The following is a 6,764-nucleotide window of genomic DNA, read 5'->3' on the forward strand; positions in this document are numbered from 1 at the left end:
ATGGTTGGACTTAAAACAGTTTTGTGGCTTCATGATGGTGCAAAAGCGACACACATTCAGTAGAAAGTGTACTTTGAAGTTTGAATTTGGAGCTTCTCCCCAGCTAGCCATATGTGGGATGATCCTCCTTCATGACGCTGGTCACAGGAAACGAGGTACGGCTCCCACTCAGCCTCGTGATCATGAGGGTAAGCTATCGACACACAACCACTCGCTACCCACATGGCCATTCTTATTGTCATCTCCAGTACAGTGTTCAATAGATTACATGAGATACTCAACACTTTATTATACAACAGGCTTTGTGTTAGATGATTTTGCCCAGGTGTAGGCTAATGTAAGGGTTCTGAGCATGCTTAAGAGAGGCGAGGCTAAGCTATGATGGTTGGTAGGTGTATTAAATATTTTCAACTGACGATAGGTTTATCGGGACGTACGTAAAGGAAGATCTGTGTATTCAAAAATATATTATTTCACCACTTGGCTTGGCTAAATAATCTAGTCTGTTCTGGCCTCCGATGAAATTCATTCTGTGTGACATGAGGAGGTTCAATAGCTGAGTCACAGACAGCACATCCAGGGCTGCTCCCTCCCAATGGCTCAGTGACTGTCTGCTCCCAGTGTGCCTCTGGCAAACTCCGGAGCCTCCGGGGACCTTCCAAAGGGCACACCCTGAACCCTGGGCTGTGTGAATTCTACTTCTAGTGTGGTAGCTCAGAGGCGAACTGGACTAAGGTTGTAGGGTGGGAGAGAGACGATTTCTGAGCAGCCTCTTGAGAAATTGGCAAGCAACTCACAGCTGAACAGAGCGAGTCTACGGGCGAGGAGTGAAGAATGGAGGGGTTAGCCAAAGTCAGAAATAACAAGTTCCAGCTTTATTCAGGAAGCACACCAAATTCTTTTTTTTTTTTTTTTTTTTAATATTTACTTTTGAGAGAGAAGACAGAGTGAGCAGGCAAGGGGTCAAGAGAGGGAGACACAGAATCCGAAGCAGGCTTCAGGCTCTGTGCTGACAGTTCAGAGCCTGACGTGGGGCTCGAACTCATGAACCGTGAGATTATGACCTATGCTGAAGGTCAGATGCTTAACCGACAGAGTCACCCAGGAGCCCCAACCCCTTTTGTCATTTAATTGGACAATAGTTGTCATTTACTAAATGTTCATAGATAGTGAGGTCTATCTCTGGATTCTCTAGTCTGTTTTGCTTATGTAGTTGGCTATTCCAATAATATTACCGAATCTTCTTTATTCTAGCACCTTTAAAGTGTGTTCTGATATCTAGTGATGTAAGAATACCCTTGCTAGTCTTTCTTTGCAAAATTTTATTGGTCATTCTTGTACATTTGGGTTTCCTATATCAGCTTCAAGATAGTTTTGGAATCTTAATTGGATATTGTTTGAACTCCAATTGGAACTGCATTAAAGTTATAAATTAATTTTGAGGAAAGGGATATTTTTATGATGTTTTCCTATCTAAGGACATAGTATGTCTGATCATGTGTTCAGACCTTGTTTTATGTTCTTCAATAAGATTTTATTATTTGGCAAAAGATAACTGTAGACAAGTCAATAAAAAGTATATTTTTAGAAATAACATTTTCAATGAAAGGACAAATAAAGGGTTTATAAAATGTAAAAGGCTCTTATTAATTAATAAAAGAGGAATAAACAACCAACAGAAATATGAGCAAATGGGGCACCTGGGTGGCTCAGTCAGTTGGGGGGCCAACTTCGGCTCAGGTCGTGATCTCACAGTTTGTGAGTTCGAGCCCCGCATTGGGCTCTGCGCTGACAGCTCAGAGCCTGGAGCCTGCTTTGGATTCTGTCTCTCTCTCTCTCTCTCTCTCTCTGCCCTTCCCCCACTTGTGTGCACACGCTCTCTCTCAAAAGTAAATAAACATTAAAAAATTTTTTTAGACAGTCTCTTTAACAAATGGTGATGGGAGAACTGGACAGCAACATGCAGAAGATTGAAACTAGACCACTTTCTCACACTATTCACAAAAATAAACTCAAAATGGATAAAGGACCTGAATGTGAGACAGGAAACCATCAAAACCCTAGAGGAGAAAGCAGGAAAAGACCTCTCTGACCTCAGCCGTAGCAATCTCTTACTCGACACATCCCCAAAGGCAAGGGAATTAAAAGCAAAAATGAATTACTGGGACCTTATGAAGATAAAAAGCTTCTGCACAGCAAAGGAAACAACCAACAAAACTAAAAGGCAACCAACGGAATAGGAAAAGATATTTGCAAATGACATATCGGACAAAGGGCTAGTATCCAAAATCTATAAAGAGCTCACCAAACTCCACACCCGAAAAACAAATAACCCAGTGAAGAAATGGGCAGAAAACATGAATAGACACTTCTCTAAAGAAGACATCCGGATGGCCAACAGGCACATGAAAAGATGCTCAACGTCGCTCCTCATCAGGGAAATACAAATCAAAACCACACTCAGATATCACCTCACGCCAGTCAGAGTGGCCAAAATGAACAAATCAGGAGACTATAGATGCTGGAGAGGATGTGGAGAAATGGGAACCCTCTTGCACTGTTGGTGGGAATGCAAATTGGTGCAGCCACTCTGGAAAACAGCATGGAGGTTCCTCAGAAAATTAAAAATAGACCCACCCTATGACCCAGCAATAGCACTGCTAGGAATTTACCCAAGGGATACAGGAGTACTGATGCATAGGGGCACTTGTACCCCAATGTTTATAGCAGCACTCTCAACAATAGCCAAATTATGGAAAGAGTCTAAATGTCCATCAACTGATGAATGGATAAAGAAATTGTGGTTTATATACACAATGCAGTACTACAGGGCAATGAGAAAGAACGAAATATGGCCCTTTGTAGCAACGTGGATGGAACTGGAGAGTGTGATGCTAAGTGACATAAGCCATACAGAGAAAGACAGATACCACATGGTTTCACTCTTATGTGGATCCTGAGAAACTTAACAGAAACCCATGGGGGAGGGGAAGGAAAAAAAAAAAAGAGGTTAGAGTGGGAGAGAGCGAAAGCATAAGAGACTCTTAAAAACTGAGAACAAACTGAGGGTTGATGGGGGGTGGGAGGGAGGGGGGGGTGGGAGGGAGGGGCGGGTGGGTGATGGGTATTGAGGAGGGCACCTTTTGGGATGAGCACTGAGTGTTGTATGGAAACCAATTTGACAATAAATTTCATACATTGAAAAAAATTTTTTTTAAAAGAAAGTGAGCAAAGATCAAGAATAGGTAATTTACAGAAAAGTAAATCCAAATAGCTTACAAATATATGGAAAGATGTTCAAACTCACCCATAAAGATTTTCAAACTGAAGATAAAAGGAAGTATCTCTTTATACCAGGGTTTCTTACCTGTGGCACTGTTGGCATTCTAGGCTGGACGACCATTTGTTGTGGGGGTTGCTTTGAGTATTAGAGGATGTTTAGCAGAATCCCTGGCTCTGCCCACTAGAAGCTAGCACACCTAGTCCCCCACCTCCCTCCGACACCATGATTAACAGGACAATCAAAAATATCTCCAGACTTTGCCAAATATCCCCTGAAAGAGACAAAATCATTACCTTATTTTCCAACTATCAGACTAGAAAAAAAAATTTTTTTAACTTGACTACATCTATTGTTGGCAACGATGCGGTGCAAAAGGAAGACGCTCACATGTCGCTGGTTTATGCAAAACAACTGAACAATGCCTATTAAAATAAAAATGCATATACTCTTTGACCCAGCTCTCCCACTCCTGGAAATAAATCCCGGAAAAATGAAACACACAATACATAGACATATATTGTACATGGATGTTAATTACAGCATTGTTAACAATGAACAAAAAACTAGAAACAGAGTCAGTGGTCATAAATAGGGAATGGTTGAATAAATTATAGTGCACCCACACAATGGGGCATTAGAAAGAATTAGAGCTTAACCTTACCACAGTGGAGTGTTTTCTACAAATTATTCCTGGGAAAAGCAAGATTCAAAAGCATGGAGTAGAATTCTTTTTGAAAAACGCATGTCCTCACGTGCTTTTACATATTAACAGAGAAAAAATGTCCCTCACCAGTTTATTTACACCTACAGCATAGGCAAAAAGATTTGTAGATCATATACCTGACAAGAGCCTAATGTACAGAATATATAAAGAGTTCTTACAACCCAACAACAAAAAGACAAACTATCCAATCAAAAGTGGGCAAAAGACCTGAAGGGCTTGAATGGACATTTCTCCAAAACAGGTATATATAAATGGCTAACAAATGCGTGAAAAGCTGCTCGTGTTGAGCATTAGTCATCAGGAAAACGCAAACGAAAACCATAGGGGGCTACCACTCCACACCCCTTAGGTGAGGTATTTCCAAAAAAAGAAAAAGAAAACAAGTGTTGGCAAGGATGTTGAGAAAGCGGTGCCGCTGTGTGGAAAACAGGTACCACGTCGACGAACCTTCAAAATATTACGCTAAATGGAAGAAGCCAGATACAAAAGGTCGCATATTGTAGGATTCTTTTTGTATGAAACATCCAGAATAGGTAATTCTATAGAAACAGGAAACACATAAGTGTTTGCCAGGGGAGGGGGAAGGGAAGGGGGAGCAATTGCTTAATGGCTACAAGTTTCATTCTGGAGTGGGGAAATGTCTTACAATTCGGTGCGATGATGGTTACACAACAATGTGAATGTACTAATGCCACTGAGCTGTTCACACAAATACGGTTAATGGACAATCTTATGTGACTGGTACCTCAATTTCAAAATATATTGTTTTCCTCTGCATTCGTTTCCTCTTGTGGCTTAACAAATTACCACAAACCTTACAGTTTAATGTAATAAGATGTCATAAAAATGTAATAATATTACATTTTTGTTTTTAATTTAGTACTCTTTTTTCAATGACAACAACAATTCAGCTCGCGGTTCTGAAGATCAGAAGTCCAGGTGGGCTTGGGTGCGTTCCCAAGTTTCACTTAGGGTTTCACAGAGAGAAATTAAGGTGTTGGACAGAATGGACTCTTACCTGGACGCTCCAAGAAGAATCTACTTCCAAGCTCTTTTAGGTTGTTAGCAGAATTCAGTTGCTTGTGGTTGACGGACTGAAATCCTCAATTCTTGCTGGCTGTCAACCAAGAGTCGGTCTCAGCCGCTACAAGGAGCCCACATGCTTGGCACGGAGCCCCCTCCAGCAGTAGAACATCAAATCTTTCTCACTCTTCAAATAGCTCTTTCTCTTCCGCTACCAGCAGGAAAAAAATTCTCCGCTTTTAAAGGGCTCTTGAGATTACATTGGGCCCACCTGGATCATCTCATGTTGCTGTATAATGTATCACAGGTGCATTATCTTATCAGATTCACGGGTTCCACCCCACATTCAAAGGCGTGGGGATTATACAAAGGCAAGGGCCATTGGGGGTCATTCTTAGAATTCAGCCTAGTGGGACCTCTTAGAGAAAAACATTTCTCCAAGAGAAATATTCCTCTTAGAGAAGACATTTTCTACCCAATTCCAGAACAATTATTATCTGTTCATGCCCAACATTGCAAAGAGGATTTGAGGTGCCTAAGTGATTTATGCCAAGGAAATTTCTCAGAAACAGTGATTTACAGGTGTCTAAGCCTCGGAAGGGACAGAAAGCTGTTCTGAACAGGTAGACTTCTCTGAGGCCTTTACTGCTTTTCTTTCTCTTTCCTTTTCTTCTGCTACAGCACTGAATGTACAAAGCAATTGCCAAGAGGACAGAGGTGTTCTCTCTGGAGTCATGATGAGAGGTAAATACTACGGCTGGAGTCTAGGGGACTCGATAATCGTGTTATAGAGAATCAGATGTTCTCACTTTTCGGTCTCAAGATTCCTGTTATCGAGGACCCTAAACTAAAGACTTTTTGTTTTTGTGGCTTATTCCTATTGCTAGTTTCCACATCAGAAATTAAATCTGGAAAGTTTAATAAACACAAAACGGTACAAGCACACATGCTCTTAGCTTTTGGAGTGATGATTCATCGCATATCAGGTAGCCTCTAGAGTGGAAAAGGAAATAAAGTCTTAGTATTATTATGAAAGTAAGTTTGACCTTCTGGAACTCTGACAGGTTCCAAGGACTCCCAGGGCTTTTTGGATCACACTTTGAGGCTCACCGACAGATGTAAATACCACCAACTGCATTTCTTCAGATTAACCAACTCACATATTTTGGTGTATTCACTTGTGCAGCCTTAAAAACAAATCTTTCCCTTTCCTGTTAGGTCATCCCATCCCCCGCTGATTTTTGTGGCTGATGTATCTCGTTGCAAAAAGTGTTCTTTGCTGTCACAGGAGGAAATTGAGCTCCGTGTGTAGTAACATGTATTAAAGCAAAATAGAGTTCAAAAATGCCCTCTGGGAGCTTCTGGCAGGATCTGCTACTTTGCAAATACCACACAGGAAAAGAATGCTTTAAATGGTGCAGCTCCGTCTGCGGTGGAAGTTATCGGGAGAGAATCAGGCTGAGTCGAGCAGAAAGAGGCTCAGAGAGAGACGAGAGAAAGCACCGGGTATTCTTGTCATGCTTTGCCCTTGAAAATTATGCCAAGACTCTTTGTTTTTAATAAAGAGATCGATATTTCTTGATTGCTTTAGTGACTCAGGATTTCCCACTTTCCTTTTAAAACACAGGCTATTGCTACGGATCCGTTTGCTTTCTTTGTATCCTGCTTCCAAAGAGGACCGAGATAAAGCTAAAGCCCTTTCATCAGGACTCCATTGCGGTCCTTCTATTAAGT

Source organism: Lynx rufus, unplaced genomic scaffold, assembly GCF_022079265.1.
Source record: "Lynx rufus isolate CCGP_SWC_20201006 ecotype Redwood Valley unplaced genomic scaffold, mLynRuf1.p SCAF_15, whole genome shotgun sequence".
Taxonomy (NCBI): Eukaryota; Metazoa; Chordata; class Mammalia; order Carnivora; family Felidae; genus Lynx; species Lynx rufus.